The sequence below is a fragment of the Scylla paramamosain genome, chromosome 48, assembly GCF_035594125.1.
Source record: "Scylla paramamosain isolate STU-SP2022 chromosome 48, ASM3559412v1, whole genome shotgun sequence".
NCBI classification, from domain to species: domain Eukaryota; kingdom Metazoa; phylum Arthropoda; class Malacostraca; order Decapoda; family Portunidae; genus Scylla; species Scylla paramamosain.
Window position 1 is genome coordinate 6,526,170 of NC_087198.1, and position 12,860 is coordinate 6,539,029.

The following is a 12,860-nucleotide window of genomic DNA, read 5'->3' on the forward strand; positions in this document are numbered from 1 at the left end:
TGTGTGTGTGTGTGTGTGTGTGTGTGTGTGTTTATGGGTGTGTGTATGTGTTTGCTTGTCTACTCAAAAATAAATAAATAAATAAATGATGGTGGCAGTGGTGTGGTGTGTGGTGTGGTGCAGCAGTGCCGTGCCAGCACCACGCCACACTGCACCACAGTCACCTCAGCAGTGGGGCAGTGGCGGGCTGCCTCCTGCACCTCCTCCAGGCCCCACACTACCTGGCCAGAGACACCAGGCCAACCACCACCACGCTGCCTGTCCCCGGGTAGCGTCACCACCGCCACCACCACCACCACCGCCGCCTGGCCAGACTGCCAGCACTCACCCTGGGAAAGGTGAAGCAGCATGGGGCTCCCTCTCTCCCATCACCTCCCTGGCAGTCTCCTCCCAGCATCTCTTGCACCTCAAACACAACTTGTTTTTTGTTGGTAATAATGACAATAAATTTAATTATGAAGTTTAATGAGCTTATGTTTTTTTTTTTTTTTAATGCGAAGTTAGTTAGTTTAATATAACTGATCTGATTACACTTTCTGCTATTTGTCATTTCTTAATGCAAAAAATTATTTGTTTGTTAACTGTGTAATGGAGTGTGTTGTGTCACGAACACTGGCCTGCTTCACAACAACAACAACAACAACAACAACAATAACAACAACAACAGCATGGCCTCATCATTCACACAAGCTTACTAAACAAAAAACAAAATAAATAAATAAAACAAAATAAATAAATAAAAATAAATAAAATAAAGCAACAATAACTTTAATACAAAAAAATATAATTTAAATAAAATAAATTTTTTTTTTAATATTTTAAGAAAAATCATGTTTTTTTTTCAATCTTGACAAACAGTCCCATTATTTACCTCATTGTAGCCCAATCCTGCCCAACCCAGCCTATTCCAGCCCAATCCAGCCAAACCCAGCCTATTCCAGCCCAATCCAGCTCACTCCAACTCATTCCAGCCCAATCCAGCCCAATCCAGCCGATTCCAGCCCAATCCAGCCTATCCCAGCCTATTCCAGCCCAATCCAGCTCACTCCAACTCATTCCAGCCCAATCCAGCCCATCCCAGCCTATTCCAGCCCAATCTACCTCACCCCAACTCATTCCAGCCCAATCCAGACCATTCCCGCCCATTTTAGCCCAATCCAGCCCATTCTAGCCCAATCCAGGTCATTCTAGCCCATTCCAGCCCAATACAGACCATTCTAGCCCAATCCAGCCTATTCTAGCCCATTCTAGCCCGATACAGCCCATTCTAGCCCATTCCGCCCCAATACAGCCCATTCTAGCCCATTCTGCCCCAATCCAGCCCATTCTAGCCCAATCCAGCTCATTTCAGACCCATTCTAGCCCAATCCAGGTCATTCTAGCCCATTCCAGCTCAATACAGTCCATTCTAGCCCAATCCAGCCCATTTCAGACGCATTCTAGCCCAATACACTTACCCACCACTCTGAAAACCAATCTCTCTCTCTCTCTCTCTCTCTCTCTCTCTCTCTCTCTCTCTCTCTCTCACCACCACCACTACTACTACTACTACTGCTACTACCACCACCATCACCACCACCACTACTACTAGAGTCATGCAGGTAGAGGTTGGAGGGCAGCAGTTGGAGGTAACAGTGACCATAGGGAAATTAGGTACAATTTAGAATGGGAATAATAAACTGTTAGAAGCAAAAAGACTAGTAAAATACCTGACTTTAGGAAAACACACTTTGAGGAATTAAAAAGGTACCTCCAAGGACTGGACTGGCAAGGGATGCAGGGTTAGGTCAGGTCAGGGACGGAGTTCAAAGAGATAAGGCAGGGTGAGACGCGAGGTGAGGCGCGAGGGTGCAGGACAACAGGAGGCAAGATGTGTCCATAAGGGGCGGAGGAGAGAGGAAGGGGGAGACAGGTGTGAATGTGTTGGAATGTCAGGTCATGCTGAAATGAGAGAGGTGAGGTCGAGGCGAGTAGACGAGGGAGTGGAGAGGATGGTAGGGGCCAACCAAGATCAGGGGATTGGGTGAGGTAAATGTAGATGAATTGTAAAAATATTTCGTAGATAAATTTCACACGAGCCAGTCAGCAAATATCCCATATAGGACAATAAGATCACACAAAAAAGACCCTAAATGGACGACTGCTAGGTTAAAGCATTATGCGGTAAAATCCCTCTTATCCGGCATCAACGGGACCGCCGACATGCCGGATACTTGAATAGAAGTGAAATTATGTCCACGATCACCAGCCTACACTCACACATCTTACCACAACAAAGACCAGCTGATCTGATTGGCTGCTTCAGTGTAAGCACAACACGCTTCCTCTCTTCTACAACTTTAGGCACGGTGAAGGCGTCAGGCGATAAACAGTGCACATGCGGGGCCGAGTCACTGGGTGAACGCGGTGCAGTGGGCCGCGGGTGGCGCCAAGCAGTGAGCTCTGGTGGCGAGGGGACAAAGTATGCCTCGCGTGGGAATTTTTATCAATTTTATGAGTACGCATTGATTTTTTATTGATTTTAAGGCTCGGGGAAAATTGTGCCGGATGCTTCAGGCTGCCGGATACTGGAATGCTGGATGAGAGGGATTTTACCGCATAGGGTGTAAGAGAAGTATATATGAGATTGAGGGCAGGTGAAGAAATGTTAAGGTCACAATACAATGAATTAGTTAGAACAATGAGGAGGTTAACGAGGAAAGCAAAGGGCAATTATGAATTAAAGGTAGCCAGCCAGGCGAAGACAGACCCCAAGGGATTTTATCAGGTATACAGGACGAAGAATAAGGACTCTGTAGGTCCATTAAAGGCAGCAGATGGGGAGCTGGTTACTTCTGGGGAGGAGATAAGTAAACTTCTGAATGATTATTTTTTAACTGTCTTCACCCAGGAAAACATGCAGGATATGCCAGGTTGTAGTTAGCTCTGAACTCCGTCTAGGGAAACAATGCATAGAAGCCAGAAACAAGGCAAATAGTGTATTAGGATTAGGTTAGGTTAGGTTAGGTTATGTCACACAGATTATGTCACTTTCATCCCAGTCAGTGTATTTCAACAAGCTTGACATGACGTAACATAACCTAACCTAACCTTACCTAGCATAACATAACCTAACCTAACTTAACCTAACCTAACCTTACCTAACCTAACCTAACCTAACGTAACCTAACTTAACCTAACCTAACCTTACCTAGCATAACATAACCTAACCTAACTTAACCTAACCTTACCTAACATAACATAACCTAACCTAACCTAACTTAACCTAGCCTAACCTAACCTAACCTAACTTAACCTAACCTTACCTAACATAACATAACCTAACCTAACCTAACTTAACCTAACCTAACCTAACCTAACCTATCCTAACCTAACCTAACCTAACTCCGTCTAGGGAAACAATGCATAGAAGCCAGAAACAGGGCAAATAGGGTACTAGGATTCATTTTTAGGAGTGTTAAAAGTAGAAGGCCGGAAGTAATATTAAAGTTATACTTGGCGCTGGTCAGACCTCATCTACACTACGCGGTGCAGTTCTGGTCCCCACATTACAGGAAAGATATAGGTCTATTAGAATCAGTACAGAGGAGAATGACTAAAAGGATACAGGGGACGAGGAGTGTTCCTTACAAAGCGAGGTTGAAGCTGTTAAATTTACATTCTCTAGAAAGAGACGTAGGTTAAAAGGGGACCTGATAGAAGTCTTTAAGTGGTATAAGAGTTATAACAAGGGAGATGTAAGCAAAATTCTTAGGATCAGCAACCAGGGTAGAACAAGAAATAACGGGTTCAAGCTTGAAAAATTTAGGTTTAGGAAGGAGATAGGAAAAAACTGGTTCTCAAATAGAGTGGTAGATGAGTGGAACGGACTCAGTAATCATGTAGTTAGTGCTAGGACACTAGAGAGCTTTAAGAGAAGATTAGACAAGTTTATGGATGGGGATAGCAGATGGAAATAGGTAGGTGTGTTTCATAGAGGGACTGCCACGTGTAAGCCTGCTCCCTTCTTGCACCTTCCCTTATTTCTTATGTTCTCATGTACTACTACTACTACTACTACTACTACTACTACTACTACTACTACCATCACCACCACCACCACCACCACTACTACTACTACTACTACTACTACTACTACTACTACCATCACCACCACCACCACCACTACTACTACTACCACTACTACTACTACTACTACTACTACTACTACTACTACTACTACTACTACTACTGTTTACCTGCATTGGGGCTGTGAGAGACCAGAGACATGACACTGAAATCATGATCCCGTTGTTGTTGTTGTTGTTGTTGTTGTTGTTGTTGCTGCTGCTGTTGTGGTGGCGGCGGTGGCGGTGGTGGTAGTGCTGGCTGTGGTGTCAATTCTGTGTGCTGTGTGGGCTGCTCTGTGGCTGTGAATACACTGTGGCTCATCACACTGCTCACTCGTCCCTCCTGTGTGAAAAAAAACAGCTTAGCTTAGCTTACGTTAGGTTAGGTTAGGTTAGGTTAGGTTAGGTTAGGTTAGGTTAAGTTAGGTTAGGTTAAGTTAGGTTAGGTTAGGTTAGGTTACGTTAGGTTAGGTTATGTTATGTTATGTTAGGTAAGGTTAGGTTAGGTTAAGTTAGGTTAGGTTAGGTTACGTTAGGTTAGGTTAGGTTAAGTTAGGTTAGGTTAGGTTACGTTAGGTTAGGTTAGGTTAGGTTAAGTTAGGTTAGGTTAAGTTAGGTTAGGTTAGGTTAGGTTAGGTTAGCTTAAGTTAGGTTAGGTTAGGTTAGGTTAGGTTAAGTTAGGTTAGGTTAAGTTAGGTTAGGTTAAGTTAAGTTAGGTTAGGTTAGGTTAGGTTAGGTTAGGTTAGATTAGGTTAGGTTAAGTTAAGTTAGGTTAGGTTATGTTATGTTATGTTAGGTAAGGTTAAGTTAGGTTAGGTTAGGTTATGTTATGCTAGGTAAGGTTAGGTTAGGTTATGTTACGTCATGTCAAGCTTGTTGAAATACTGAGTGGGATGAAGTGACATAATCTGTGTGACATATTTTAGAGGCACAACAAATACATTAATTGCTGTACACTATTATTCTGCATCACAAAGTCACGCACAGTGGAGGCCTTGCTTTTCAGTCCTAACTCCTTGCTGAGTGACCAGACCCCTCCTAGTCACCCTTGTCATGTCCCCTGTGCCACTTGAAGACCCCCACCAGACCCCCTCTTAGTCACCCTTGTCATGTCCCCTGTGCCACTTGAAGACCCCCACCAGACCCCCTCTTAGTCACTATTGTCATGTCCCCTGTGCCACTTGAAGACCTCCACCAGACCCCTCCTTGAATGTGTCAGTCAAGAGGCAGTAGTAATAGTAGTAGTAGTAGTAGTATACAAACCTGCAGAGCTAGTGTCTCTTCCTCAGACATATAAATAGATAAAAACTGAGCAATATCAGGCAGGTCTGTGGCTGCTGGCTGTGACAGAGAAAGGGGGCACAGATCACCCTCCATTTTGCTCTCTCTCTCTCTCTCTCTGTCTGTCTGTCTCTTGCTCTCTCTCTCACTGCCTGTCTGTCTGTGTGCCTCTTGCTCTCTCTCTCTCTCTCTCTCTCTCTCTCTCTCTCTTCTTTTCCCTTTCTTGTTGAATATCTGTAAGACACAAAAGATTATTAACATTAACACTTTACATAGTAGTAGTAGTAGTAGTAGTAGTAGTAGTAGTAGTAGTAGTAATAGTAGTAGTAGTAGTAATGATAGTAACAGCAAGGATTCATCATATTACTAAGTTTCTCTCTTTCTCTCTCTCTCTCAGTGTCACCATCGCAGTGTTGCATCTCTAGCTATCTTCTACCAGTTAACCAGTATTCTCAGTCATTCACCAGGGGCCCTGTGCTCTCTCACCACAACTATTATGCCAGGCCAAAGGTAAGGTTAACCTGGTTCTCAAGAGTGTTTCTCCTGTCAGTAATGCAGAAATGTTGTTAATCTGTCACTGCAACTGTAAAAACACCCTTGAAAACCCGCGTCACTTCAACTACAGCCTTTTAAAAGTGTTTCTCCTGTCAGTAATGCAGAAATGTTGTTAATCTGTCACTGGAACTGTAAAAACACCCTTGAAAACCCTTGTCACTTCAACTACAGCCTTTTAAAAGAGTGTTTCTCCTGTCAGTACTGCAGAAATGTTGTTAATCTGTCACTGTAACTGTAAAAACACCCTTGAAAACCTGCGTCACTTCAACTACAGCCTTTTAAAAGAGTGTTTCTCCTGTCAGTAATGCAGAAATGTTGTTAATCTGTCACTGGAACTGTAAAAACACCCTTGAAAACCCTTGTCACTTCAACTACAGCCTTTTAAAAGAGTGTTTCTCCTGTCAGTAATGCAGAAATGTTGTTAATCTGTCACTGTAACTGTAAAAACACCCTTGAAAACCTGCGTCACTTCAACTACAGCCTTTTAAAAGAGTGTTTCTCCTGTCAGTAATGCAGAAATATTGTTAATATGTCACTGCAACTGTAAAAACACCCTTGAAAACCTGCGTCACTTCAACTACAGCCTTTTAAAAGAGTGTTTCTCCTGTCAGTAATGCAGAAATGTTGTTAATCTGTCACTGGAACTGTAAAAACACCCTTGAAAACCCTTGTCACTTCAACTACAGCCTTTTAAAAGAGTGTTTCTCCTGTCAGTAATGCAGAAATGTTGTTAATCTGTCACTGTAACTGTAAAAACACCCTTGAAAACCTGCGTCACTTCAACTACAGCCTTTTAAAAGAGTGTTTCTCCTGTCAGTAATGCAGATATGTTGTTAATCTGTCACTGCAACTGTAAAAACACCCTTGAAAACCCTTGTCACTTCAACTACAGCCTTTTAAAAGAGTGTTTCTCCTGTCAGTAATGCAGAAATGTTGTTAATCTGTCACTGCAACTGTAAAAACACCCTTGAAAACCCTTGTCACTTCAACTACAGACTTTTAAAAGCGTTTCTCCTGTCAGTAATGCAGAAATGTTGTTAATCTGTCACTGCAACTGTAAAAACACCCTTGAAAACCTGCGTCACTTCAACTACAACCTTTTAAAAGAGTGTTTCTCCTGTCAGTAATGCAGAAATATTGTTAATATGTCACTGCAACTGTAAAAACACCCTTGAAAACCTGCGTCACTTCAACTACAGCCTTTTAAAAGAGTGTTTCTCCTGTCAGTAATGCAGAAATATTGTTAATATGTCACTGCAACTGTAAAAACACCCTTGAAAACCCGCGTCACTTCAACTACAGCCTTGTAAAAGAGTGTTTCTCCTGTCAGTAATGCAGAAATATTGTTAATCTGTCACTGCAACTGTAAAAACACCCTTGAAAACCTGCGTCACTTCAACTACAGCCTTTTAAGAGTGTTTCTCCTGTCAGTAATGCAGAAATGTTGTTAATATGTCACTGTAACTGTAAAAACACCCTTGAAAACCTGCGTCACTTCAACTACAGTCTTTTAAAAGCGTGTTTCTCCTGTCAATAATGCAGAAATGTTGTTAATCTGTCACTGCAGCTGTAAAAACACCCTTGAAAACCTGCGTCACTTCAACTACAGCCTTTTAAAAGGATTTCTCTTGTCAGTAATGCAGAAATATTGTTAATCTGTCACTGCAACTGTAAAAACACCCTTGAAAACCTGCGTCACTTCAACTACAGCCTTTTAAAAGAGTGTTTCTCCTGTCAATAATGCAGAAATGTTGTTAATCTGTCACTGCAACTGTAAAAACACCCTTGAAAACCTGCGTCACTTCAACTACAGCCTTTTAAAAGCATTTCTCTTGTCAGTAATGCAGAAATATTGTTAATCTGTCACTGCAACTGTAAAAACACCCTTGAAAACCTGCGTCACTTCAACTACAGCCTTTTAAAAGAGTGTTTCTCCTGTCAGTAATGCAGAAATATTGTTAATATGTCACTGCAACTGTAAAAACACCCTTGAAAACCCGCGTCACTTCAACTAGAGCCTTTTAAAAGCGTGTTTCTCCTGTCAATAATGCAGAAATGTTGTTAATCTGTCACCGTTCACACACAACAGCACAACAGCAAGTGTAACAGCAAGCTGAGTCTATGCAGTCTAGTTAGGTTAGGTTAACTTAGGTCAGGTTAGAGCACTAGTGTCGACGTGGGGTCCCCGGCTGGCTGGCGTCTGGCAGGTCTGCATTGCCAGATGTGGATTTTCCTTGCAGTGTTACCAGGTCAGGCGAGGATACCACTCTCTCTCTCTCTCTCTCTCTCTCTCTCTCTCTCTCTGTCTCTCTCTCTCATTGTAGCTGTTGTGTTTATGCATGTATGAGAGAGAGAGAGAGAGAGAGAGAGAGAGAGAGAGAGAGAGAGAGAGAGAGAGAGAGAGAGAGAGAGAGAGAGTTAAGGTAAGGTTGGTTTGGCTTGCTGTGCCTCTCCCAGTGACACAGCCTCCACAGCCTTGGGTCACTAAGAGCGCTTCTAATGTTTAAAATGTGTCAATCTTGTTACTCTGTCAGTGGACGCGTCACAGGAGCCCTAACACCCGCGTCACTTCGTCTGAGAGAAGCGGTGGTGGTGGCGCGGACTTGTGTGACACTCTTGTGCACAATGTGTCCCTACATCTTGCTTTGTCTGCCATTTCTTGCACGGATAATGATTCAAAGGCTGTTAGCTTTCCAGTTTTGTTGGTTCCCTGTTTAATGAATTTTGTAACGTGGAACAAGAACAAGAAGAAGAGGAGGAGGAAGAAGAGGAGGAGGAGGATGAAGAGGAAGGCTGAGTGTAAATGAAGTGAAGGAAGACAAACATACAGACACAGAATAAGGAAGGAAATAAAGGCAATGAACACTGACACGACAAACACACATACAAACACACACAGGGAGGTTAACAAACACCTGCTTTTCTCTCTTATTTCAGGTGTGTGCGTGCGTGTGTGCGCGGGTGGAGGTAGAGGAGGGAGGGGCGCAAGGGTGGGCGGCGGTCCCTGCCTCACCTGAGTTCTGGGAGTGAAGGAAATTGAAAGAGTGTCACTGGTCACCGAACCCTTCTGTCCGCCATCACGGTTCTTGTAAACAACGCCAAGAGACCGCTAGGGCAAACACTTTTCTTCTATCTTCACTATCACTGTCCTGTTACTATTTTACTGTGCATTATTAAATTCAGTGTATTTTTTACAAGTACTGTGATGTTTTCTTTGGTCTTAATCGTCTAGTTCTCTTTCTTGTAATATATAGTAACTCATGTCTACGCTTCCGTCTCCAGTAACACCATTTTGTTACTAATTTCCTATGCGTCGGTGACCATTTACTTCTGCTACTTACTTCTTATGTACATGTTATGTATAAACTTCTAGGCAAAGAATAAATGAAATGTTAAAGAGACCGCCGGGTTAAAGCATTCTTCCTTGTTTCCTATCGAGAAGTCTGTCTTTGAAATTACGGCATGAAAATAAATTATGCTTCGCCTACTTGAGAACCACGTCTTTTATTTCAGAATTATGATAAAATTAACAGCATTCCTATATAATCGCTAAGAACATTTCAGCGTTTGCTAGTACTGATCAGTGAATACAAAAGTTCTAGACTGGGATTTCATTAATGCCTTTGTAGTACGCATTTGCAGTACGCATTTGCAGTATGTGTTTGTAGCATGTGTTTGCAGTATGTGTTTGCAGCATGTGGTTGCAGTATGTGGTTGCAGTATGTGTTTGCAGTATGTGGTTGCAGTATGTGGTTGCAGTATGTGGTTGCAGTATCTGGTTTAGGGCACGACTTTAAGCTTCTATCTTGAAAGAACGAAGTGAAAAGGAAGAGTCAAGTTGGACAGAGCAATAATGAACTGCAGAGTTCCATCACGGCCTTAATTACTGCTAATGTACTTGTGAGAGAAGGAAATAAGTAAATGAATCATCAATAGGTAAAAAAACCGCGATTGTTGTACAAAGACAAGCAAAAAGGCTGTGGTCAATGTGACGGCAGATGTAACAAAGGTGAACCATTGTCAACAGAATATGCATGCTAACTGTTCTGCGGAGGTGTGCAAAGCATTCGTGCATATAATTTCGTTGTGTTATTCCGGCGTGCAGGTACATTGGCTTGTAGTGTAAGGCTCGGCTGTGTATCCGGTGTGTGGAGGCGTGTGAGGAAGTGCTGAGTGAACTGAATCACCAAGCCCACTACACGTGTGGTGCTGCCTCTTTGTTGAACACTGTCCTCTCAACACCACTGTTTTTAAAGGCCAGAGAGGTGACTCGGCGGGTTCTCAAGGGCGTTTCTCCTGTCGACAATGTAGAAATGTTGTTAACCTGTCACTCAAGTCGTAAAAGCTCCCTTGAAAACCTGTAGCTTCAGGTAACACAGCCTTTTGAGAGTAGGTGGAACTCCACAGTCTGTGTCTGTTAGTGGGCCATGCTGTCACCTGTCAGCTTTCCACCTACATACACTGATGCATGGACTTCATTAATGACACACCTTGGAAAAGTAACCTGTTCACTGCTTTCCGTGCTGGTGAGGCAACGCTTCATCAGCACTGGCACCAGCTGTCAAGAGTTGGTGAGGTAGGCGGCGGGTGGCGCGGCGCTTCGTGGAGCAAGGCTGGAGGTGACAGGCCACGGGTGGAGCTTCCTTGATCTGTGCACCGGCCAAGGGCAACAATATTATATAAAAACAATAAATCAACAAAAAATGCCCACTGAAGTGCCGGTCCCCGAATAGAGACAGAAGCGGTAGTCAAAAATTGAAGGAGAAGTGTGTTGAAGCCTCCCTCCTGAAAGAGTTCAAGTCACAGGAAGGAGGAAATACAGAAGCAGGCTGGGAGTTCCAGAGTTTACCAGAGAAAGGGAGGAATGACTAAGAATATTGGTTAACTCTTGCATTGGGGAGGTGGACAGAACAGGAGTGAATGACTGAGAATACTGGTTAAGTGTTGCATTGGGGAGGTGGACAGAACAGTGGTGAATGACTGAGAATACTGGTTAACTCTTGCATTGGGGAGGTGAACAGAACAGTGGTGAATGACTGAGAATACTGGTTAACGTGGTGAGAGAAGGAAGAAAGTATTGAACCAGGACATGATACTCTCAGTTTTCTTGGTCGATGATTGACGTGAGAAATACAGAGACCAAGCTGAGCAGAAGTAAGGAAGGTGTGTGCAAAAGGAACAAATTCTAATCAGCTGAAGGCGAATGAAGGTAAAAGCGAATATTTGATTGTTGTAAAGAATGACGACCTCAAGAGGCTGGATGTGTTCAGCCGAAAGATTACTGCCAGCCACGGCAGTAGAGAAGGCAGGCAAAAACTTGCCAACTCAGCAAGATCTCTTCCTCCAGCAACAATGTCGGTGATAATTGTATTTCTTTTGGCGTAGTGGAAGATATAACGGAACAGGAGGCGCCTGTACACACGTCCCTGGCTGAATAGAAGAGAAGGAAGGCGCGTCTGCCACGCTCTTTTGCCTGAGCCGAGCGTGCAAGACCCAGCCACCATGAGGCAGTGGATAGGCCTCAACAAGGAGCAGTACCGTGGTCTCCTGCGGCTTGTGACTCGCCTATCAAGAAGGAGGATGCCCACGTGAGGGATGCAGTGACTCCTGGTGAACGCCTCACACTGACGCTGCGTTATCTAACAACAGCTTAGGAACACCGATCGGTAACTACTGACAACTTGGCCCTTTCTGCAGCGATACTACTCTTTTAGAGAGAGAGAGAGAGAGAGAGAGAGAGAGAGAGAGAGAGTCTTGGGTCCCAGTGATGACGTTGTTGGTTCGTCATTAGCTCCAACATCAACTTTTGTGCCTCAGGACGCCACACCATGCACAACTCCCCCGAGGACCTGAGGTAAACAGAGCAGCGCGCGGCTGGACAAGCCCAACCTGTCGGTGTTGTTGGCGCGGCTGGCAATTCAGCCGCCAGGCACCAACATTTCCACCGGCGGGCTATCGCGGCTTGCGGCGGCTGGCAATTCAGCAGCGAATTGGCAAGTGTGAACCCGCCTTTCGGTGTGATAACAGAGTGCAATTTATCACTGAAAGATGAGATAAAGCAGGTGTTGAGGGCAGCAGGAGGTGCCATCTTGGAAATATTGCATTTGTCAGGAAATACTTGGATGAAAGAAAAGACAATGGAGATGGTTGTTCATGAGCAGGTAATGGGGAGGCTGGAACATTACAATGCACTTCATTAAGACCTACCACCACAACCACAACAACCACAATAATAACACTGGTAATAATGACAATAATAATGACCCTCACACCAACAACAGCAACAACAACAACAACAACAACAACAACAACAACAACAACAACAGTTACAGTACTCTCGTTTACCAGCATACATTAACATAGCATGGTACCCTCCCAGCCTTTCCCTGCCCCTCCCCCCCTCCCGTTCCACTGCCTCTATGTACACTTTCCTTTGCTGTGCCTCAGGAGCGCCGTGACGCCTGCCTCCACCTCGTCAGCTGTGCCTCGACCCTCCACTTCTCTTCCCTCCTGACTTGTTCCACTTCCTCGCTATACTTCAGGTTCTTTTTCTTTTATTCTTTCATTATTACTATTTCTTTTTATTATTTTGCTGCCTCATTGTTGTTTTGTTTCGCTTTGCTTTGGAAGCCTAACCTGTCTGCAGCCTTCTTCTCCCGCCTGTTTTCCGCAACCTATGACAACAATGATGATGATGATGATGCAATGGTAATAATAATAAATGTAATAATAATAATAATAATAATAATAATAATAATAATGATAATAATATTGATAATAATAATAAAATCAATAATGGTAATAGTATTAATGGTAATACTTATAATGACCATAACAGGAATAAGACAATGATAATATTACTGCAGCGGTTGTGTTTGTGTGACCACTTGTATGAAAGATGCTTGCCACCACTTA

At 43.5% G+C, this 12,860-nt stretch overlaps 1 long non-coding RNA gene across 1 annotated transcript; it reads right to left on the bottom strand.

Moving 5' to 3' along the window:
* On the bottom strand, positions 1-9,111 carry LOC135095219 (uncharacterized). Its single transcript, XR_010264146.1, has 4 exons — positions 8,959-9,111; positions 5,373-5,624; positions 4,239-4,452; positions 1-329 (listed from the first exon to the last, which is right to left on the bottom strand). It is a non-coding gene; the product is annotated as an uncharacterized LOC135095219 (long non-coding RNA).
* Between the last annotated feature and the right edge of the window lie 3,749 nt (positions 9,112-12,860).